The sequence below is a fragment of the Dendrobates tinctorius genome, unplaced genomic scaffold (genome assembly GCF_039654945.1).
Source record: "Dendrobates tinctorius isolate UK_male_01 unplaced genomic scaffold, ASM3965494v1 ptg000003l, whole genome shotgun sequence".
NCBI lineage: Eukaryota > Metazoa > Chordata > Amphibia > Anura > Dendrobatidae > Dendrobates > Dendrobates tinctorius.
The window spans coordinates 74789516-74814962 of NW_027361671.1; the positions used below are offsets into that span (position 1 = coordinate 74789516).

The window sequence follows — 25447 nt, forward strand, 5'->3', positions numbered from 1 at the left end:
TCAGGCCCAGTGTGGATTAGACGTGATTGGACAAAGGTGAGAAAGGGTAACGTATCACCGGATTACAGGTATGTATAGCATAGTTTACACATTAAAAACCTATGTCTATAGATCAAGAGGCAGGCTCAGACGGTCTCAGGCCCAGTATGGATTTGACCGGATTGTACAAAGTTGAGAAAGGGTACGTTATCACTGGATAGCAGGTATACATAGCATAGTTTAAATATTTAAAATCTCCATGTTCTCAGTATGGATTAGACAACAATCTAAAAAGTAGAAAAAAGGAAATGTATTTGAAGCATACACCACTATACACTTTTGGTGGTATTTTTAAATCTTCATATATATTTCTGTCTCAGTAAGACAGTCCAGACTCACCGCAATAGGAAATGAGATGCATACAATTACTGACATAAATTCTAGTGATTGCAGAAATCTAGGAATTCCTATTCACGGGATAAACTTCCATCACAATTCTCAGAGGCTATGCAGACCCTCAATTAATTAGTGTGTGGAGACAGCGAAAACCTTTCTTTGTGAAGAAAGTGTTGCTGTATTGCAGTACCATTGATCCCATCACCATTACTCATATCCATATAATTTTGATCACAGGGAGAGATGTAAACATTGTGCTCACTGCCTATCATGCTCTGTCACGTAACTTTGGAGTGCAAAAGACAGAAGCCACAGGCTGTAGGCGATTCATTTGGATTGGCATGAGAGGGCACATTTAAAAATGTGCGCTGGAATGTCACACGTCTGTGGGTAGGAAAACTGTGAAAGCTGATGAAAAACCACCACTGAATCTCATTGTGAGTCGACGTCCATAAGAAATGGAAGCCATTGATCATCTGAAGCTAGATCCCGGCCAGCGGGACAGGGCATAGCTACGTCTTAACCATCATCTTCTATGAGTTCACCAAATTTGTAGTGGCAGTCCCAGTGAAAGATTTGACAGCCCAGACTACACAGCGGAGGAACAGGGAGAGGTAAACATTGCAAATGCTGGGGCCCTGCCCAAACAAGAGGGGCCCACTCGTGGGCGTCGGTACTGGCACTGGGCCCCTCATAGTACGGCGGTGTGTCTGACGGCGGGTGTGCACCCCCACCGTCAGAGACACTTGATTGCACTATGAAGGACCCTGTGTCAGTGCCCGCACCCAAGAGTCGGCCCACCCACCTGTCCAGGGCAGGTGGTGACCCCGGCCATGGGGGGAGGAGGCAGCCCAGTTAGGGAGGTTTACAAAATGGCATATGTTGATGTGGGACATTCACCTGCTGCTAAAGGCGAAATTGGTCAAGTCCCAGGAAGAGGCGGACCAAAGAAAGCCATTTTTCTGTCAACCTATGTGTCATAAGGGTAAGGTGTGACAAAATCCTAGGAAACCCATGCATGGTTCATTTTAATGAAGGTTAGATCATCCACATTTTGGGTCGACAGACGGGTCCATTTTTCTGTCAGGATTGATCCAGCAGCACTGAAGACTCTTTCCGATAGCACACTAGCAGCAGGGCAAGCAAGCTCCTCTAAGGCATATTGTGCCAATTCAGGCCAGGTGTCCAGTTTAGCTGCCCAATAGTCAAATGGGAATGACCTGTGAGGGAGAACATCGATATGGGAGGAAAAGTAGTTTGTAACCATAGTTGACAAGTGCTGTCTCCTGTCACTTTCAATTGATGCAGTATTACCAGTCGTGTGAGCGGGACTTGAAAATCAGTCCACAACATGGTCATGAAACCCCTGTCTCCAACGCCACTTCTGATGTGTGCGCCACCAACACCTCTTCCAAGTTACCCCGGCCCCTACGGCTCATGTGAGAACCATCACCGCTGCTGTGTGCTGGGAATGCCTCAACCAACCCGTTTACCAGAGTTGCTTGTTTGTTAGCCAATATTAGGTCAAGGTTCTCCTGTGGCATGATGTTTTGGAATTTGCCTTTATAGCGTGGATCCAGGATGCTGGCCAACCTGTAGTTATCATCGTTCATCATTTTGGCAATGCGGGGGTCCCTTTTTAGGATCTGCAAGGCATAATCTGACATGTGGACCAATGTTCCTGTGTCAATAATGCACTGCGAGTGCGGGGTGGAGGAGCACTTTCAGGCAAATCCACATCCCTCCAGTCACACACAAACCCAGTACCAGACCTTGCCACGCCAACATTTTTTCTTGCCCCACGAGAAGCATCCTCCTCCCCTAAATAATCATCCCCATCTTCATCCTCCTCCTCCTCTTCTTCTTCCACCTCGTCCACGACAGTTCCCTGAACAGACAATGGCTGACTGTCATCAAGGCTTCCCTCCTCCTCTTCCTCATCATCCTCGGCTGCAGACGCCTGCTCCTTGATGTGCGTCAAAGTTTGCATGAGCAGACGCATAAGTGGGATGCTCATGCTTATGATGGCGTCGTCTGCGCTTACCAGCCGTGTGCATGCCTCAAAACATTGAAGGACTTTACAGAGGTCTTTCAGCTTCGACCACTGCACACTTGTCAACTCCATGTCTGTCCTCAATGTGCCTGCCCGTGCATCCTCCCACAAATGCATTACGGCCTGCTTCTGCTCGCACAGCTGCTCAACCATGTGCAGGGTGGAGTTCCACCTTGTTGCAACGTCGATAATTAGGCGGGTGCTTGGGAAGGTGGAGCAATCGCTGCAGCTTCTGCATACGACTGGAGTGTACCGGCAAATGGCGGATGTGCGAGCACAGTCTTCGAACCTTAAGGAGCAGGCCTGTTAACTCCGGATAATTGTTGAGGAAGCACTGCACCACCAGGTACAAGGTGTGAGCCAAGCAAGGTATGTGTCTGAGTTTTGAAAGGGCTATGGCTGCCACAAAATTCCGGCCATTATCACTAACTACCTTGCCTGCCTCAAGATGTAGACTGCCCAGCCATGACTCAGTTTGTCGCTGAAAGTAGTCGGCCAGTACCTCCGCTGTGTGTCTGTCGCCCAAACACATCATCTGCAACACAGCCTGCTGATGCTTTCCACTAGCTGATCGATAGTGAGACACATCGTGTGCACCACTGTCAGCTGCGGATGCAGTGCTCGTGCGACTGCACTCTGTGGACGAGCTTTCGCTTTCGGAGGAGGAGGAGTAGGAGGGTCGAATGCCTACAGCCAACTGTTTCCTATACCATGGGCTAGGCAGCACTGTGCCATCACAGCTGTCCCCGTGGACCGTGCATCCACCACATTAACCCAGTGCGCAGTGATGGACACGTAACAGCCCTTGCCATGCCTACTGGACCATGCATCAGTTGTGAGGTGCACCTTTCCACTCACTGATTGCTTGAGTGCATGTACAATGCGGTCTTTCACATGAAAGTGGAGGGCTGGGATGGCTTTGCGAGAAAAGAAGTGGTGACTGGGTAGGTCATAGCGTGGTACTGCGTAGGCCATGAGTTCGCGGAAAGCTGTGCTTTCAACCAACCGATTGGGCATCATCTCTAACGAGATTAGTTTGGCAATGTGGGCGTTCAAACACTGTGTACGCGAATGAGAGGATGAGTACTTTCTTGTCCTACTGAGAGTCTCTGGTAGGGTGAGCTGGACTTGAGAGCTGCATATGGTGGAACTAGCGGTGGACATGGCAGACTGAGAGAGGGTTGATGATGGTGATGGAGTTGGTATTCTTTCCGATGGCCTAGATTCAGTCTTTCGTTGCAATAACAGTGTGATTCCCTGACTGATTTGCCCTTGCGACGGCAACTCAACATTTGCTGCTGGTGGTGTGCTAACCGGTGGACTTACAGTGGGGGAAACAATGTAGCGTTGCTGACTACCTTCTTTGGGAGCAGTAGCACATGTGGTACGTGAGTTTTGGTAGTCCATCCATGCTTGCAAGTGCATAGTGGTTAAATGTCTTAGCATGCAACTGGTATTCAAATTTCTCAGATTTTTCCCTCGGCTAAAGGTCTTTGCGCACGTCTTACAGATGACCTTTCCCTGATCATTAGGATTTTGTTCAAAAAAGTGACACACTGCACTTTTCCTACTATGGAAGAAATTTTGAGGCCTTGCACGCTGTGCTATTTTGACCACCTGGCCAAGCTGTCCTGCAACTCTTTTGGTTTTTGTAACCCGTTTTTGGACTGCTCCGGGCCTGCCTGATAACAGCTGTTGCGATGTCGATGCCCGCTGTGGATGATCCTCCTCCTCTTCTGAGCTATTGGCAGCGGCACCCTCTACCCCCAATGGATGCCAATCTGGGTCAACAACTGGGTCATCCATCACCTCCTCTTCAATGTCATGTGCACATTCCTCTGTGTCATCGTGTATGGTGGTATAGTATGCAGGAAGGGGCACCTGAGTTTCATCTGGGTCAGATTCTGGCTCAGTACACTGCGAGGACAATGTAGTGCTCTGAGTGAATGTACCAGCAGAATCATCTATCAGTGGCTGTGCATCAGTGCACTCCATGTCAGATTCATCTTGGCCTGGGTAATTAACAATTTGACTTGATAACTCAGGCATGGTATGTGAAAACAGCTCCATGGAGTAATCTGTAGTGTGGCCTGCCGCAGCCTTCAATTTTGGCTGAGGTGAAAGACACAAGGAAAGGTGTGGTTCATGAACATGAGCCTCCAATGATGACTCAGTGCTTTTATTTTTTAAAACTTCAGAAAAGGAGGCGATAGAGCTGGAGGCTGAGTCAGCAATGTAAGCCAAAACTTGTTCTTGAAGCTCCAGCTTTAAAAATGGTTTACCTACTCCCAGAAAAGGGAGCCTTCGAGGCCTTGTGGAGCCAGACGATGACGCAGGCTCAACACCTCCTGCATTAGGTGCTATTTTGCTTTTGCCACTATCAGCAGATCCACCACGAACACCAACACCATCGTTACCAGCTGCTAACCCCCGCCCACTTCCACGGACTTTTCCACCACACTTCCTCATTTTTGGGGAAAATGTACCCAAAAAAACACCAACTATATGGTACTGTAAAACAAGGTACAAGGTATATATAGTAGTGGGGAGAATTGGAATCTCTGTAGACTTCAGGACACAGTTGGATTCTGTCAGGCCCTGTTTATTTTACACCGCAATGTGACAGGCAGATTCTGGATGGTGTAATAAAGGTGGATAGAGGACTGTAGAGAATTGGAATCTCTGTAGACTCCAGGACACAGTTGGATTCTGTCAGGCCTTCTTTATTTTGCACCGCAATGTGACAGGTAGATTCTGGATGTTGAAAGAAAGGTGAATAGAGGACTGTGGAGAATTGGAATCTCTCTACACTTCAGGACACAGTTGGATTCTGTCAGGCCCTGTGTCTATAGCACCGCAATGTGACCGGCAGAAATTGTCTAGTGTATGACAAACTACAAGGTGTATATAGAATTGGGCAGAATTGGAATCTCCCTAGAGTGTAGGTCTGTAAGAACGGACAAGCTCCTCGGCTTTTCCTTACAGAGTCACACACTTAGATAGCTTCAATTTTACCGTGATAACAGCCGTTACATGATACTGAGAGAGGAGCGTGCACGTACACCGCTATACAGTGTATGTAAAATTGTCAAGCTCCGTGTTTTTGTATACGGACTGACACACACTGTCTCTCTCTAGTTTTGTATGTAATCAAACAGCAAATATACTAAACTGTTTGAAAAGCGGACAAAACTATAAGGTGTAGGTCTGTAAGAAAGGACAAACTGCTCGACTTTTCCTTACAGAGTCACACACGTAGATAGCTTCAATTTGGCTGTGATAACAGCCGTTACACGGTACTGAGAGAGGAGCGTGCACGTACACCACTGTACGGTGTATGTAAAATTGTCAAGCTCCGTGTTTTTTTATACGGACTGACACACGCTGTCTCTCTCTAGTTTTGAATGTAATCAAACAGCAAATATACTAAACTGTTTGAAAAACGGACAAAACTATAAGTTGTAGGTCTGTAAGAACAGACAAACTCCTCGGCTTTTCCTTACAGAGTCACATACTTAGATAGCTTCAATTTGGCCGTGATAACAGCCGTTACATAGTACTGAGAGAGGAGCATGCACATACAACGCTGTACGGTGTATGTAAAATTGTCAAGCTCCGTGTTTTTGTATGCGGACTGACACACGCTGTCTCTCTCTAGTTTTGAATGTAATCAAACAGCAAATATACTAGACTGTTTGAAAAACGGACAAAACTATAAAGTGTAGGTCTGTAAGAACGGACAAACTCCTTGACTTTTCCTTACAGAGTCACACACGTAGATAGCTTCAATTTGGCCGTGATAACAGCCGTTACATGGTACTGTGTGAGGAGCGTACACCGCTGTACGGTGTGTGAAAAATGAACGCTCACTACCTCACCAGGACAAAGCAATACTAATTTAATTGCTTTTAAAAAAGCTCTCCCTACAGAATCAGCAGCTGCAGCAGCTCTCCCTCTTCTGAGATCAGCATGAGTAACATGGCGGTCGGAGTCCCCGCCCTTTTATATCCCCTGTGACGCAAAGCAAGCCAATTACTTGCATGCCCTTCTCCAAGATGGTGGTGACCGCTGCCTATGTCATCACGTTGTCCACAGTGTCCATTCTTCCTGATTGGCTGAAAAAGGGTGCTAAAGCATCTTTTGAAACGTGACTTTGGCGCTAAAGTCGCCGACCTCGTGGCCGACCTCACGCTAAGGTCGGGTTTCGTTTCATGAAACCCAACTTTGGCGAAAGTCGTCGACTTTTGAATTTTTACGACCCGTTTCGCTCAATTCTAGTCACTACATTGCTGCAGAAGACTTGCTGTACCAAGGGATGAGATTAGGTGAGCATAAACTTAATTTTTAGAAGGGGTGCAGCACATAGGGGTATTTTTACAAAAGGGGTCACTCTGAAGGGCATTATTACTGAATACCATGTTCGGATGGTGCATTATTGCTGAAGGAGGCACTTTTGGATAATTATTACCAGAAGGGGTGCTCTGAAAGCATTCATATTAAAGAGTACACCAAGGTGGGCATTATTACTAAAGGAGGACTCTGCTGGGCATTATTACTGTAATAGAATCCTCGATGTTGGGAAATTATTCCTGGAAAGGACTTTCAAGGGCCATTAACACAGAAAGTGGTCAAGGTCACTATCAAGGCACGATTATTAAAGAAAGCACTCTGAGGGCATTACCACTGAACGGTGTGATTTGGGGACATTATTTCTTGAGGCGGCTTTCTAGGGGTCATGGATGGACAATTATTACTAGAGGGGACATTATTATTTAAGAGTGCATGCAGAGGGCATTTTTATTTAAATGGACGTTATTATTGAAGTGTACTGTCATGATCCAGACAGGGTTTTGAGTCCTGTCCTCCCCCTCCCCTTTTTCCGGTCTGGTTATGCCAGGGGTTAACTTTCTCAGCCTCAGTCTGGTCTCGGGTTTGCTATTTATCTCCGCTGCGTCCTGCAGACCATGTTGGCTATAGTTTCTGGGTACGGTGTGTGTGGCTTACGATGTTTGCCCTGATTTCTCCTCCTGCTTGCTTACTGTACCTGTGTCTGTTTATACCCTCTTCCCTTCCCGATTCAGTGTTTTCCTTTCGTGTATTGACTCTCTGGATTTGACTTGGCTTGGACCCTGACTTGTTGTTTTGTCTCTTGTCTTTGGCATATCTGCTCCTGACCAATACTGACACATTTGGCTTGTTTGTGACTCTGTGTTTGCTTATTCCTTTTGTACTGCGGTACTGTTACGGCCGCCACGGCCGCCTTCACTCATACTCACATCCTTGCTCCAGCGGCGCTTCCTTCTCCACGTCGGGGCTCGCGCCGTCTGACAGGTCCACGTCCGATAGTGCCTCTGCGCATGCGACGTAGGCCATGGCCGCATGTCACCTCCTCTCCCTGAGCTCCAGAGGTGCCCTGACCCGGAAGCTCCGCCGGACCAGTGGGACTTTGTGGGCCAGGTATATCAGGCCTCCCTTCCTTAATGGAGGCGCCTGATCTTAGTTTCTCTAACATTTGGCCTTGTTTCTTCTCAGCAGCATCATCTTGTCCTCTTCCTGCTTTTGACTCCCCAACTCTGCTCAAGCCTCGCCTGCCTCTCCTGTGTTCCAGCTGTGCCTGCCTGTCCTGAGTCCTAGCCATGACTGCTTCTCCTGTGTCCTAGCCTGCCTGCCTGTCCTGTGTCCTAGCCTGCCTGCCTGTCCTGTGTCTTGTCCGTGCCTCCTGGGTTTCCAGCTCTGTCCTGCCGTTACATGATTCCTTCTTGTCCACCAGTTCCACTGCTGATCCACCTCCTGCACGCCACTCTGTCACCCAATGCTCTCTCTGTCCTGTAGCGGGGATTCCAGCTTCCCTAAAGAGCCGCCCTTCTTGGTACTGGCTATCATGTCATTCGAGCTCCAGGGCCTGCTCCTAACGATCCCTGTATAGGGGTCGGCTCCACCTAGTCCGCTCGCTCGGGGGTCCTCGGTGCCACGATCCAGAGGGTCCACTCTTGGAGGTTTGCCTCGCCAAGCCGTAACAGCTACAGTCTTATATCAACCTGGCTTGTTTGACTATTCTGCTGCCACTTGGTGGTGGGCTTGCCGCTGCATTGCAGGTATGGCCTTGCTGTGTGCAATCCTACCTCCACTCTATTGCCATCTAGTGGAGCTTGCATTTATCTGCATTGCAGTGGCGTGACATGGACATTATTGTTTGAGTCATAGACATGAGTAGCAGCAGTTTCAGGATTTTGTGTAGGCTGGTAGTTGGTGCGGATATTACTGGAAAAGTGATATGCAAAATGGCCTTTGTTAAAAACACTACAGATACAATTTGTCAAAATGATGCCATGGCCATTTGCACAACTGATATATAATGCTATGTGGTCATTTTATGGTAGTAATATTAGTCTTTTTAGAGTGTATCTTGTTTAATAATGTTTGGTTGTGCTTTGTATAGTGTGCTTTGTTCTGAAGTCATATTATCTTGGCTTAGTACAGTGGTGTTATTGATAAAAAAAGTATACTGTGTATTGTTCAGAATAGTATGTAGGTAATATTTAGCCCTGGCCTAATATAGGTATAATAGTGTTACATGATGAAATAAAATAATATAAATGTATAGTTAAGTGGTTTAGTGCTTGGGCCCCTCGCCACATGATACAGACATTTTTCAGCTGAATGATATAATATTAGGGTGCTTTAACACTGCCTTTTGGCTTTAGTATTTTGGTCTCGTCGGGGCTTACGTCTGAAATCCCCTTAAAATGGGATTCGGGTGAATGACTATAATGGTGCTCTGTCAAGCATCATTTTCAGGCATGTACGCCTACTGGATACGGACACTCAGACACAGTCTACTATCTCTCAGTGTCAGGATCTAGTAGACGTATACGATGCCCGTCAAAGAGCAAATTCGCTCTGTCGACACCATTATAGTCTATGGCCTTGTTGGCGCTCACGCCTAGTTTTTGGAACCAATGAACAGGTACCAAAACACAATGTGAAAGCACCCTTAGAAATGTTCTTAACCAAAGTATTAACCTCCATTCTATTCTGTTTCAATACTCAATATGTTCACTTTCAAAGAATGCTTCCAACCATGTGAGAATCTAATATTTAATATTAAATAAATATGTTTCTAGTACAGTACAGAAAATCTTTAATAGTTTTTAAACACATAACACATTTTGCTATAAAGCATGCAACATACTGGAAAGCTAAAACCATTATCAATTGCCTTTACACTGTAATAACAGAGGCTGAAGAAGCTTTTCAGATCAACAGTAATAGCAATGGGATACATTGTTTCTTAGCAACAGCATTTCAATCCTCTTTTGTTTGCTTACACGGTACATGTTATTTGATGGTGGGATTTTTTTTTTCTGAACTGAAGATGAATCATAGAAGATTACAATACAGCCAACGCTTTACCAGTCACTGGTGGTAAATCACACAACATGCAATTAAATTCACTGGTGTTTTGGAGTAATTTGCTTTAAATAAGCCATAACTGTGATCTTCTGCTAATTGCATTTTAGCAGAGAACAAGCGCAAATTTAGTTGAATAACTGAGCAAATTTTGCCCTAAAACAACATCATTAATGAACTGATTAAACAGCAGCATTCGCACACTTGACCCAAGAGACCTTAGCGGATCATTAAAGTGAAATATTTAATGTATCAGAGCTTATACAGTATGTGAACTGGCAATAATATCTCCTATTGATTTAATTATTGTTATCATTTTCTATTGTGCTGGGCACAGAGCTATATGCTGGCATTTTATTAGATACATCTATTTTAACATAAGCTCCTACATTAGCCTGCAGAAAGCCTATGCCAGGTTTCTAATCTACAGTAAAAATTGCATCAGTATTTTAGATCAAATGACTTCTATATTAGAATCTGATAAAGATATGATCAAAATGATCATACATAAAAGTTAACCCTATTGAATCAAGGCATTATTGTGGCAATGTCAGGGCAGCAGCATAGCAAACCCTTGGGTACCCAGTGTTAGACAGGTTTTAGTAGAAAGGCTGACATATCACAGAGGTTGCTGTGTGGCAGGATCCTAATCTTCGTGTTACATGTAAATACTAGAACATGAACCTTGTGAATAATGCATATCAATATGATGACCGAGGCAACGGTTTATTAGGGACCCCCAGATTGCTATCTACAGAGTGTACAGAATTAGGCAATTTGTGTTTTTGAAGATTCATTTTAATACTGAACAACTACAGTGCTGTTAGTCAATCCAAAATGGTAATAAGCATGAAACCTGAATATCCAAAGAAGAAAAAGTCATGTATTGTATTTCTTAGGAGAAGAAAGAATACCAGCCACACACCTTCCATCCATGGAGTCTTTGTGTTTCTTAATCTGTTGATAATTAAGTTTTTGGTCAGAACCAACCACAGCCTCCTAGACACTGATCAGAGATGTGTACTGTTTTCCTTCATCGTGAATCACAAATTTAAGAAGGGACCATAAGTTCTCAATAGGGTTTGAGACAATTGAGGAAGTGGGCCATGTCATTATTCTTTCATCTTTAAAGAGAATCAGACTTTGTCCTATATTACTGCTTTAAGAAAATGTTTTTTTAATAATGGCAGTAAGGTTGGGAGTAGATTTTGTGTCCATCTTCAACCCTGAAAGGGTCCAACTAGCTCATCTTAAATAATACCAGCATTGCAGTACACCACCTCCATCTTGTAGGCATCTGAGTTGAAGCGGAGGTCTATGCCTATTAAGGATACAGCCACAGACCCATCCATCTGGTCTGTCAAAATTTGTCTTCAGATATTTTTTGCTACGTTTCAACTTCTGAGTCTTGATCAGTGGGTGTTGGGTTTCAGCCATCCTCACCTCAGCCATAGTTCTAGAATATGACAAAACTGGAGGATAACAGGTTGCTGGTTGCTTCACATTTGATTCTTATCAAACCTTTTTCAGCTAATGTGTGTCTATTTTGTCTACAAAACGTTTGATGGTTTTGTGAATATAGCCCAATATCTTAGCAATTTCAAAAGTATTGCATCTTTCTGTAAAACTTTTAACAATTTTTGATGTTCTTAGACCTCACCCTTCCTCAATACAAAAATATTCATCACCTGATCTGCTTCATCCAATAAGCATTCAAGTTTGCATAATTTGGCGTTGGAAAGTATGTATAAAAATTGTAGGGTCAAAATATCCTCTTTTCTAAAAATTGAGGTCCCAGTGTAGTATATAACATAAAGTTTCCTGCTGCTGTTGCCTAGTATATAATAGAAAGTTTCCTGATGCTTTTGTCTAGTACAGTGGTCCCCAACCTTTCTGACCTTGAGAGCCACATTCAGCACAAAGAGAGGGTCGTGAGCCACATCCAGCTCCCACCCCCTTCAAAGTAGTGTCAACCAAAGCCCCCATTACAGGTATAATGATAAATGATAAATGATAAACAAAGCTTTTCCACAGAAATCATTCCAAAGCAATACACTGAGATTCAGGGGTTCCCACAATACCCCCATTCAGTATTCTCCCATCAAGCACTCCCAACATACTGTCACATCCAGCTTTGAGCAGATCCTCTTACAGGTAGTACCATCCTCCAGTGTACTATACCTAAATCATCTCTAAACCCCTAAGACCAGTATATGTGCATCCAGATCTGCACGTCTGTGCAGGGCTGCTCATAAAATTCACCATTTTGAGATGTACTCTTCATACCCATTTGCTAGAGCTGGACCTAATGCACCAAGCTGGCAGACAGTCGCGAGCCACAATTCATGGGACCGCGAGCCACATGTGGCTCCCGAGCTACAGGTTGGGGACCCCGGTCTAGTATATAGCAGAAAGTTTGTATCGTAACCAATGAATGCTGCCATAAACAATCTTATGGCCCACTGTTAACATCGGAGAGACCGTGCAAATCCCACCGCTATCACCAGTTTGTCAGGCGATGCAACTCTGCTGCCTGCACTCCTTAGGACAATTACCCAATTGACTGATGAGTGACGGACGAGGCAGCGGCTCGTTTCCCTACTGGGCCGGTTATTGGGGAACTCACAGTGAGCATTTGGTATATACACATGCAATTCCAATGCATGAAATATATACCCCGGTATGGTTCCTGCCCTGCCACCTCCGCAATAACAAAAAAATACTAGCTGCCACCACCGATTGTTTATACAGGCCAATTGGACACCTATTACAGGTAAAGTGTGGCTTCAGGAGTGCGGTTTTCAGAGCAAGAGGAACAGAGCTGTTCAATTTTATATATTTAATCCAGAAAGGTACGCAGTGTTTATATAAAAATATACAAAGATGATATAAAATGAGAACAAACAATACAGTGTATACATTTACATAAGATACAAAGGAATAATGAAAGAGAAGTACTAAACCTGATACTGTAGGAATTGCTCTTATCTTTATGGAAAGAAGCCCTCTGGTAAGGAAAATGGGACAAAGGAATGAACAAAGACAGGCATCCAAACTGTCATTTTTAAAAACTCAAGCTAACACCCTCATACCTCCCCTTGGCGAGTTCATATGGGTGCTGGATGTGGGACGTGCTAGGTTTGTTAAACTATTATGAGAGCTCTAATTTTTAGTATATCTATGCCCCTGGATGTTCCAGGCAGTAGATATTGTCATCATATTTCCTATTGCAATTTTACCTTTCTTTAGAGATGAAACATGGGGTGGAAAGCATCATCTATTGGGCAACAATTAAGGAGTTAGAATGACATTACTGTGATGTGAGTGAATGTGTTACGTTCGTCTCTTCGTTACAATGCTGAAAATATATTTCTCATAAATATTGGATTGATGCATCACTGACCACCGACTCCAAAAAGTCTGTGACCCATGCATTGATCAGAGGAAGTTTTTTCCGATTGTTGCGTACTTCTCTGCCTCTGAATAAAAGAATCCCATGCTTGGTGTCTGGCTCTGAAAGTAAAACTGGTGGTAATTACTGGTCATTGCAGGGGTCCCTACTTCAATTGAGGTTGAAGTGTCAGCTCTCTCACTTCCCCAATTATAATTTGTTTCTTACTTCTCAAGCTATAAGTAGTTTTTCACTTATAATTAATCCCATGGGTTCAATGTGAGGGTGATATGGCCCCTTTCTGGAAATGTGTTTATGGGTTTTAATTTTCCCCTATGACAGTGACTAATCTAAATAAGTAGCAATGTAATGCTTCCATAATATTAAGCATTTCTTTACTTTTTATATCAAATATCTCTGTGCATGAGAAGTGAAATGTAAAAACATCAAAATACAGGTGAGTGTTACTTGAAAGGTAGCTACTGGAAATTCCAATTTCAAGTGGTGAAACTAAAGGGTCTACATAGCTACCAGTTGCACCCAGGTCCTGGGTGCCATATATAAGAGAGGGGTTAAAATTGTAATAGATTTTGACATTTAGTCCAAGAGCCTTTCTCCACTTCTTTATGGTAAGAAATATTTGCCAGACTGATCAATTAGGAATAGCATTACAGGAAACATAAAAATGAAGTGTGTCATTTTGAAAATTCGAGTCTTTGCATAGTGACTAGTGATGAGCGAACGTGCTTGCCACTACTCGTTACTCGCCCGAGTATCACGGTACTCAGTGTACTCGGCGAGCACCGAGCATTTCCAAGATTACTCTGCAGGAACTCGGGTCTCCACCCAGCTTTTTTGTGAACTTTAGAGACCCAATCACGATGCAGGGGTTGTCTGCCAGGCAATGAAATGTCGCAGCCATCTTTGTTATAGTCGTGCAGTGATTGGCTGACCGCATCATCACGGGTAAAAGAGACCGGATGCCGCCCTGCTCGGTGCATTCAGCTCCGGATTTAGATAGTGTAGGGAGAGCTGCTGACGATATAGGATCAGATTTGGGGATTTATTAGTCAGTGTGGGGTCTACCATCGTAAACTACTCAAATCCAGCTAAACCAACAGTCCTTCTAAGGACTAATTCCAGAGTATATAGGTTCCAGTGTTAGGTAGGCAGGGTAGTGTATGTCGCTCTATAAACATCAGTGCTAGGCCTGAAGGCACTGTGTGTGTGTATATACATATCATTGCATACATTAAGAGGATCCATACCCTTCCTGTGTTCTGGTGCTGCTGCTGCTGCTACCTGTAGGATATATTTCCCATATTTACCTAGCCCCATGTGTAATTGGCTTTGAAAAAATTTTTGGCCATGGTTAATACAGCTTTTTTTATTGCAAAGCAATCCAGAGCCCTTTTTTTTCTCCATTTGCTTTTTGACACTGCCCAATACAGCCAGATCCTTTTCCTAGCACAGCGTGAAAATCCAGCAATATTAAAGGGTCCCAAATATCCCTTTTGAGTGCGAAGAGAAATATTTAATTTTTATGTGGTACGGTTGAGTAGATTTTTTTTCTGAGTGTCTTACACAATTGATTGACACTATTTTGCTGACCCCCGCCCTCAAAAAAAAGGCAACATAATTTACAGTGTGGTATATCTGTGACACTCCTCATCCATCCATCTGCTAAAAATTTTGGTCATTTTTAGCCCTAAATTCATTTTTTTTGCTGTCTGCCACTGTAGTTATATATAGCACTATTTAGCAAAAAAAAAAAAATACAGGCCACACTTTTGTCGAAGTGGTATCTCCGTGCCAGCTCCTATCTGCACATGCTCAAAGTTTTGCCAGTTTAGGCTAGTTTTCCTTTTTTGTCCTGAGTGTCACTGTACTTATATACAGCATTATTTAGCAAAAAAATAAAAAACATACAGGCCACACATTTGTCGTAGTGGTATCTCCGTGTAGGTCCTATATGTGTGTGCTCAAAATTTGGCCAGTTTAGGCTGATTTTCCTTTTTTGTCCTGGGTGTCACTGTACTTATATACAGCATTATTTAGGAAAAAAATAAGAAAACATACAGGCCACACATTTGTCGTAGTGGTATCTCCGTGCCAGCTCCTATCTGCGCGCGCTCAATGTTTAGCCAGTTTAAGCTAGTTTTCCTTTTTTGTCCTCGGTGTCACTGTAAATATATACAGAACAATTTAGCCAAAAAATAAAAAAAATACAGGCCACACAATTGTCGTAGTTGTATCTCTGTGCCAGCTCCTATCTGCGCATGCAAGTTTGGCCCGTTTAGGCTGGTTTTCCTTTTTTGTCCTGGGGTCACTGTACTTGTATACAGTACTATTTAGCAAAAAATAAAAAAAATACAAGCCACACATTTGTCATAGTGGTAGCTGCGTGCCAGCTTATATCTGTGCAGGCTCAAAGTTTGGCCAGTTTAGGCTGGTTCTACTTTTTTGCCCTGGGTGTCACTGTACCTATATGCAGCACTATTTAGCAAAAAAATAAAAAAAAAATACAGACCACGCATTTTTTGGTGTGGTATCTCCTTGGCAGCTCATATCTGTGCGTGCTTAAAATTTGGCCAGTTTAGGCTAGTTTTCCTTTTTTGTCCTGGGAGTCACTGTACTTATATGCAGCACTTTTTAGCCAAAAAATAAAAAAAAATACAGGCCACACATTTGTCAGTGTGGTATCTCCCTAACTGGCCTCATTTATCAGTGCCAAATATTTGGCCATTTTAGGCCTACACATTTTATATTTTTGCAGTCTGTTAACGTACTTTTGACACAAATCTGATAAGGCAAAATACATTTTTACCTACAGTCCAGATAGGTAAAAGTGTGGTTTTCCAGCACACGTATCACATACAAGTTGCCTCCCAAATCAGCCGTTTGTAGAGAACATGTATAATATTCTTGCCCATTTACAATGGGCAAGGCATGTGGCAAGGGACGGGGAAGTGGACGTGATGGTGCAGGCCGAGACCGAGGTGGTGGGCAAGCTGAAATTGGGCCACAAAAAACACCCACATCTTCTCACTGGACCTTAGTGTCCAAATCCCTAGGGGACCGTGGCAAGACAGCACTATTGAAGCCCGAGCAATTTGAAAATGTTGTTGGTTGGTTAGCGGATAATACTTCCAGTTACTTATCCACCACCACCAGCACCCTGTCTTCCACACGGTCAAGTCACAGTAGTCGTGAATCTGGACCGCATATTCCTTACCCTGATCCTCCTTCCTCTCACCATGCTGAGTGCCCTGAGACAACTGATCCCACACTCGGACACTCCAAAGAGCTGTTTAGTTTTCCATTTGGAGATTCGTGCCTCTCGCCTGGTCCACTTGAAGCGGGGTAAGATGATATTCCATGTAGCGATGAACAAATATTTGAGCAGCCACGGTCACAAGAGGTGGATGATGATGAGACAATTGCAGGAAGGTCAGGAGGAGGACCAGGGTGGGGAAGTGGAAGATGAGGTGGTGGATGATCTAGTAACAGACCCAACCTGACAGGAGGGCATGGAGAGCGAGGACAGCAGCACACAGGGGGAGGTAGGCGTTGCACCACTTCAGGCAGGAAGAAGCAGTGTGGTGGCTGCAGACAGAAGGCATGCAACTGTTCCCTGTAACACCAACCTAACGGAAGTTACCAGTCCAACTGTTAGGTCTTCCCAAGTCTAGTTATTTTTTAAAGACTCTGCCGATAACCCCAAACAGGCCATTTGCAAAACCTGTCATGCCAGCATCAGCAGGGGTAGCAAAACTACCAGCCTTACCACCACCAGCATGATCAGGCACACGGCAGCAAAGCACCCGACTTTGTGGGCCCAACCCCATGCTGCAGGAACAGTGGCTGCAGGTGACACCACAGCTTCTTCCCGTGTTGTGCTTGCAAGCCAATCAATAGTACACGGTGCATGTGAAGATGCCGCCTGCCCTGCATCTGCCATTGCCTACAGTCAAATAGCACCATCATCAAGCGTATGGGCATTCCAAGTTTATGAGACCCGCTCTTAGAAATTGGACCTATTTTTTAATCAGACCTTCCTCCACGCCTCATCATCCACCCCCACTAGATCAACAGGGTTAACGTGTTCCATGTTGCTACAGCCAGGGTCAAATTCCTAACAAGGGTGGGTGGTGTTGCTTGGCATAAAATACTTGTTATGGAAAATGTTTGACAGCCAACACTTACTGTATGGGCATTCCAAGCCTAGGAGACTCGCTCCTTTTTAATGGGACATTTTTTGTTAAGAGGCCCTCCTCCATGTTTCTTCCAAGGGGGATTGGGGTTATTGGGGTGCATATGACTTGGTAGCAGGGCAGGCTTTGCAGGCGTAGCACGGTGGCTCATTGGTTTGCACTGCAGCCTTGTAGCGCTGGAGTCCTCGGTTCAAATCCCACCAAGGACAACATCTGCAAGGAGTTTGTATGTTCTCCCCATGTTTGTGTGGGTTTCTCCAGTTACTCCCGTTTCCTCCCACATTCTAAAGACATACTGATAGGGAATTTAGATTGTGAGCCCCATTGGGGACAGTGATGATAATGTGTGCAAAACTGTGAAGTGCTGCGGAATATGTTAGCGCTATAAAAAAATAAAGATTATTATTTTTTTATTAAGAAAACAGAATGGGAGTACAAAAGGAATAATGTGAAGTGAATTTTCCTGTGCCCTTCCAGTATGTGGCTTCAAAGGCTTATTGGGGTGCATATGACTTGGTAGCAGGGCAGGCCTTGCAGTCAATGCATAAGAAAACAGAATGGGAGTACAAAATGAATAATGTGAAGTGGATTTTCCTGTGCCCATCCAGTACCTGGGTTCAAAGGCATATTGGGGTGCAGATGACTTGGCAGCAGGGCAGGCCGTGCTGTCAATGCATAAGAAAACAGTATGGGAGTACAATATGAATTATGTGAAGTGGATTTTCTTGTGCCCCTCCAGTATATGGATTCAAAGGTTTATTGGGGTGCATATGACTTGGCAGCAGGGCAGGCCTTGCAGTCATTGCATAAGAAAAGAGTTTGGGATTATGAAATGAATAATGTGAAGTGGATTTTCGGGTGGCCATCCAGTACGTGGCTTGAAAAACTTATTGGGGTGCATGTAACTTTGGGGCAAGCCAGGCCTTGCATTCAATGCAACATTTTTTCTGTAAGCTCTCCTGGACCTCTCGTGAAAGGGGTATTGGGGTGCGTCGTGTTTAATAATGGCCCTTTAAGATGATTAATGCTGCCTGATGCCCCGGTAAGAATAGGCTCTGTGACTTTAAGAGTCCCTCCTTCATAAATGAAACAAGAAGTGTCTGCTTATGTGTCACACATGACATAGTCAGCTAGGTTTGTTAAATGTTACAATGACATTTCCCATTGAATGCATTTGTATTGGTTGAAAGCAATGTTAAAGTTGAAAAACTCTTCAAAAACGCTGCATCTGAACATAGCCAAAGTGTTGGAGGAACATATTGGTCTGGGCTTAATTATTTTGTCTTATATACAAGTTATTAACCTGGAAAGGATGTACCTTAACATATTTCCCAGCTAAATCCATTTTGGTTTCGTTTTGGTATGTTTTTTGGTGCATCGGTAAGAATGGCATGAAACTCTGACAACATTATTTAAAGCTGTGAACTATGAGTCAGGAATGCTTCCAGGGGCAATCTCCATGATGTCCCCGTGTCATTTGAGCAGTGTTTCCATCATTTTCAGACGTTTTCAGATTTTAAAAGGACCCCCGGGAGGATCGCGGTAAAAATGCTCGGGTCTCCCATAAACTTACATTGGGCTCATAGAATCATAGAATCGTAGAGTTGGAAGGGACCTCCTGGGCCATCTGGTCCAACCCCCTGCTCAAAGCAGGATTCGCTAAATCATCCCAGTCAGATGTCTGTCCAGCCTCTGTTTGAAGACTTCCATTGAAGGAGAACTCACCACTTCTCGTGGCAGCCTGTTCCACTTATTGATCACTCTAACTGTCAAAAAGTTTTTTCTAATATCTAATCTGTGTCTCCTCCCATTCAGTTTCATCCCATTGCTTCTAGTCTTTCCTTGTGCAAATGAGAATAAAGTTGATCCTTCTACAATGTGACAGCCCTTTAGATATTTGTAGACAGCTATTAAGTCTCCTCTCAGTCTTCTCTTTTGCAAACTAAACATTCCCAAATCCTGCAACCTTTCCTCATAAGACAGGGTTTGCAGACCGGTCACCATTCTGGTCGCTCTTTTCTGAACTTGCTCCAGTTTGTTGATGTCTTTTTTAAAATGTGGTGCCCAAAACTGGACACAATATTCCAGATGAGGTCTGACCAAAGAGGAGTAGAGGGAAATAATGACTTCACGTGATCTAGACTGTATGCTTCTGTTAATACATCCTAGAATTGCATTTGCCTTTTTTGCTGCTGCATCACACTGTTGACTCATATTCAGTCTGTGATCTATTAGTATACCCAAGTCTTTTTCACATGTGCTGTCACTTAGCCCTATTCCTCCCATTCTATATATGTTTTTTCCATTTTTATTGCCCAGATGTAGTACTTTGCATTTCTCCCTGTTAAAAACCATTCTGTTAGTTGCTGCCCACTTCTCCAGTTTATTTAAATCTTTTTGAATCCTCTCTCTCTCTTCTCTAGTATTAGCTATCCCTCCTAGCTTTGTGTCATCAGCAAATTTAATCAGTTTACCCTCAATTCCTTCATCTAAATCGTTGATAAAGATGTTGAACAATACAGGGCCCAGGACAGAGCCCTGTGGTACCCCACTTGAGACATTCTTCCAACTGGATGTGCAGCCATTTACGACCACTCTTTGGGTCCGATCACTAAGCCAGTTATGAATCCACCTAACAGTTGCCTTGTCCATTCCATACTTAATCATTTTTTCAATAAGGATTGTATGAGAGACTTTGTCAAATGCTTTGCTGAAGTCAAGATATACTATATCTACAGCATTTCCTTGATCCACCCAATCAGTGATACCGTCATAGAAGGAAATTAAGTTAGTCTGACATGACTTATTAGTTACAAACCCATGCTGACTCTGTTTAATCACTTCATTCTTATCCAGGTATTGACATACATGTTGTTTAATAATTTGTTCAAAGATCTTTCCTGGTATAGAAGTCAGACTCACCGGCCTATAGTTACCTGGGTCCTCCTTCTTCCCCTTTTTGAAGATAGGAACAACATTTGCTCTTCTCCAGTCTTCTGGCACTTCTCCTGTTCTCCAAGAATTTTCAAAGATTATAGAGAGGGGTTCAAAAATTTCTTCTGCTATCTCCTTCAGTACTCTGGGGTGTAATTCATCTGGACCTGGAGACTTGAATTCATTTAGGCTAGCTAAGTGTTTCCTCACTATCTTTCTGTTTATAGATATCCTGGATTCTTCTATTCCCTTAATAGGACAGTGAATAACAGTTGATGTTACATTTCCTTTCTGAGAGAAAACAGATGCAAAATAGGAATTTAAAAGTTCAGCCTTCTCAACATCCTGTCTTACCATTTCATCATTTTCATCCTGTAAAAATCCTATAGCATCTTTGACTTTTCTTTTACTTTTGACATATCCCCAAAATCCTTTATTATTGCTTTTGACATCTCTTGCAAGCCTCAATTCATTTTCAGCTTTAGTTAATCTGATTTGTGCCCTGCAGGTTCTGCAGACAGCATTATATTCTTCTTTAGATATGCCTCCCTCTTTCCATTTTATAAACATTTTTTTCTTCCTTTTTAGCATGTGCTTAAGTTCTGTGTTCATCCATCCTGGTTTCCTTAACTGCTTCCTATTCTTCCCTCTTTTCGGAATTGTTAACAACTGTGCTTTGAGAATTTCATTTTTCAAGATTTCCCATCCTTCCTGGACATTTTTGTCTTTAAGGATATCCAGCCATTGGATCCCTCCAATTCTCTTTCTGAATCCCTTAAAATCTGCCTTTCTGAAATCTAACCTTGATGTCTGAGTCTTCACAGGTCTTCCGCCTCTAGTTATCCAAAATTCTAAAATAGCATGGTCGCTACCTCCTAGGGTCCCAGCCACTTTTACCTCCTCAACCATTTCCTCCCTGTTTATAAGGATTAGATCCAAGGTAGCAGTTCCCCTTGTTTTCTCCCTTACCTTTTGGAAGATAAAGTTGTCAGCAAGAGAGGATAAGAATTTCCTTGACCTGTTAGTTTTGCCTGAGAGAGATTCCCAACAAATGTCTGGATAGTTGAAATCTCCCATGACAACTATGTCATATTTTTTGGAGAACTTGGCCATTTGATGCATAAAGAGTTCATCCATAGCTTCAGCTTGCACAGGCGGCCTGTAGTAAATGCCTACAATGGTGTCCTTTCCATTGTTCTGTCCTTGTATTCTTACCCAAACAGTTTCCACAGAACTCCCAGTCTCTGAAGCTTCAATCTCTGTGCAGATATACGCGTTTCTAACATACAATGCGACACCCCCTCCTCGTTTATCAAGTCTGTTTCTTGCAAATAAGTTGTATCCTTCTAGTCTTGTATTCCAATCATGTGTATTGTCCCACCAAGTTTCAGTGATTCCAATGACATCATATTTCTTTTCCTGTGTTAGTAGTTCCAATTCTCCTTGTTTGTTGCCCATGCTTTGTGCATTAGTATAGAAACATTTTAGTTTGTGATTGGTTTCTCTTTCTCCAATATTTTTATTAATTAGATTCTTTCGTCTTTGTTCTTCCTTTCCACTTCTAATAGCAGAGTTCTCAATAGCATTTGTCAGGTGTATGGCTTTTTCTGGTCTTTTGCTTCCCTTCCCATGTTGTTCTAGTTTAAAGCTCTCCTTACAAGTGTAGCAAGGCGACTTCCAAATACATGTTTTCCAGTCTTCGTAAGGTGCACCCCATCTCTAGCAAGTAGTCCATCGTATAAGTAGTTCACTCCGTGATCCAGAAATCCAAATCGTTGCTGACGGCACCATCGACGTAGCCAGTTATTCACCTGCAGAATCTTATTCCACCTCCTTGGTCCATGGCCATCCACTGGGAGGATGGAAGAGAAGACCACCTGCGCTCCCAGTTCTTTCACTTTCTTGCCTAAGTCTTCAAAGTCTCTGCAGATGGGTTCCAGGTCGTTTCTTGCGGTGTCATTTGTCCCCACATGTAGTAGCAGGAATGGGTAGTCATCTGTAGGTCTGAAGAGTCCTGATATCCTGTCAGACACATCTTTAATTTTTGCACCTGGAAGACAACACATTTCTCTTGAAGTTATATCCGGTCTGCAGATAGCGGCCTCAGTTCCTCTCAACAGGGAATCCCCCATGACCACCACTCTCCGTTTCTTCTTCACAACATTTTTCTTTCTCCATCCAGGAGGACTCTGAAGGCGTACAAGGTTGCTGCTTGTTGGCAAAGTCTTATCCTGATGTATTTCTTCATTGTTTTCCTGCGTGAGAGCCTGGTACTGGTTTCTGAGCAGTATGGGTGCTGACTGCCTCCTGATCCTCCTGCTTCTCTGGGTCACATGTCTCCATTCCTCTGTTTCTTCAGGTGCACTTCGAATTTCTTCTCTTTCTGTAACATGAAGAGATAATTCTGCTCTGTCCAAGAACTCTTCACCTTCCTTAATGATCTTCAACGTAGCTAACCTCTCTTCGAGATTTTGCAACTTTTCCTCCAACAGGGACACAAGCTTGCATTTGTGGCATGTGAAGTTTGGCTTTTCCACTGGTAAGTCTGTGAACATGTAGCAAGAAATGCAGCTCACCAAATGGCTCCTGGCCTCTTCCATCTTGAGATTTCTTAAAAACGCGCCCTATCGGCGCGCGGTTTTTCCGATTTCCTCTTTTCAGCTGCAACGGCCAAAACCCAGTGATCGTTGAGCTCGCGGAGACTCTTCACTTATCCCAGAAGGCACTGGGAATATGCAAATGATCTCCTCAAGACTCTTCCCCTGGTTTTCCGATTTCCTCTTTTCAGCTGCAACGGCCAAAACCCAGTGATCGTTGAGCTCGCGGAGACTCTTCACTTATCCCAGAAGGCACTGGGAATATGCAAATGATCTCCTCAAGACTCTTCCCCTGGTTTTCTGATTTCCTCTTTTCAGCTGCAACGGCCAAAACCCAGTGATCGTTGAGCTCGCGGAGACTCTTCACTTATCCCAGAAGGCACTGGGAATATGCAAATGATCTCCTCAAGACTCTTCCCTCAGTGTTCTGTCCGAGTACCCGAGTATTCCAATTTGCTTGACCCAAGCAACGAGCACCCGAGCATTTTAGTGCTCGCTCATCACTAATAGTGACCTTTGTACATGTCATATATAAAACATGATGTACAATATACATGACACGAGAAGTTAATAATTACTCCCACGAGGAAAATAGTAAGAATGATGATAATAAAAATAACAAACCTATAGCAGTTCCGCTATAACAATATTTGGCTTATATCTTTGAATTTTTTTCTTCTAAAATAAGAAAAAAAATTTTTTTGTATTCTATGAAGACACCTTAACTATAGTTTGGTTTACCAGGGAGAATTTGTGCACAAGAGCATAAAACTTCAAAGGAAACATACCGGTACATTTTTGAAGCTTTTCTGTGAAACTAGGTAAAGCAATATGAATGCTTAAAGCATGTATGAAACAAACTTCAAACATCCTTTCATATGTATCCTTTGAAATGTAGGAAGGTGAAATATTATATTTATTAATATTATTGTCATCAGGATGATCAATTCATCACAAGGATTTATTACTTTTACCATTACATACAAGGTTATGCATCATGTGAAAATAATAAAAATAAATATTGTATAAAAACATTTTAAGCAACTATAGGTTGGACTATAGATATGATGCTCTGTGTGGCATCATAAAATGTAGAAAATGTACTATGCAATATTACAGCTTGTATGTGAACTCCAAAGTGTTCAAGGTTGCTGATAAATAGGGATGAGCAGGCACGTTGATGTTCGGGTTTGTCGTGTTCGGCTGAACTACCATTGAAATTCTCCTACAGGAAATCATTTTACCGTATGGCTGAGATGGCTAACGTTGGCATGCCGAATTGTGTTACCAGATAACGTCTTTGAGTAGGTTCTAGTGGAAATCAATTGTATACCCTATGATATTGCGTTACTTGCCTTACAATTTCATCTAAAAAATTACAGCAATTATTCCAATGATTTTATAGGGTTTATTTTACAGCTTACATCTCATTTGTTATTGCACAATTTTTTATCTTTTGATGGTGAATTTTTTTTGCAGTGTAGCGGAGTGGCAATGGGGGCTAAATTTTCACCTTCGTTAGCAAACTTGGTAATGGCTTTTTGGGAGTTTCAATTTTTGTTTTCTGTCAGCAATCCTTTTTCTTCTTTTATTGAATGGTATGGCAGATACATCAACGATACCTTGATCATTTGGAGAGGCGATGTATCTGCCATACCTGATTTAATTGAATATATTAATGGTAATAAGTTTAATATTCATTTTATGCATGTTTTTCATAGTGACAAAATCTCTTTTTTAGATTTGGAGTTGACAGGGATAGCTAATCAATTGATTTCCACTAGAACCTACTCAAAGCCGTTATCTGGTAACACAATTCTGCATGACAACAGTAGCCATCCTAGTCATATGGTAAAATCAATTCCTGTAGGGGAATTTGCTAGGCTAAAGAGAAATTGCAATAATAATAATTTTTTGCAAGATTACTTAATTTTGTCAGGTAGTAAATTTAAAAAAAAGTTGGTTTCCTGATTGGATGTTAAACAGTTCTCTCAATATGGTGTCTCTCACGAGCCAGGATGATCTTATTTGTTCACAAAACAATCAGAATAAAAGGAATAGAAACAAAAGATACAATTCCTATAATAAACCTTTTGTATGCTTGCAATTTAGTCCCCAATTCTACAAAATTAAAAATATAATGAATAAATTTTTATCTATTTTGCATGAGGATCCTGTATTAGCTACAATTTTGGATCAAGGCTGTAATGTCATAGCTAGGAGAGCTCCCACATTGGGGAAAATTTTATTTCCCAGCTTATTTCATTCAAAGCGGCCAAAAGAAATGTGGTTAAATTGTAAGGGTAGCTATAAGTGTGGCATGGCTGGTTGCAAAACCTGCAAACAAATGGTTAATTGCAAAATCTTTAATGATTATAACAATTCCAACATATTTGTTATAAAAGATGTTATTAACTGAAACAGTAAATTCGTGATTTATAAGATTGATTGTGATTCTTGTAAAAAATCCTAT

General features: G+C 42.8%; 1 long non-coding RNA gene across 1 annotated transcript in view; it reads right to left on the minus strand.

Annotated features, from left to right (window-relative positions):
- Nucleotides 1-25447, minus strand: part of LOC141091585 (uncharacterized) — a 219298-nt gene that overhangs the window by 114725 nt on the left and 79126 nt on the right. Inside the window, exon 2 of the long non-coding RNA XR_012232547.1 lies at nt 12802-12845. This is a non-coding gene — a long non-coding RNA (uncharacterized lncRNA). The remainder of the gene's footprint in view (nt 1-12801; nt 12846-25447) is intronic.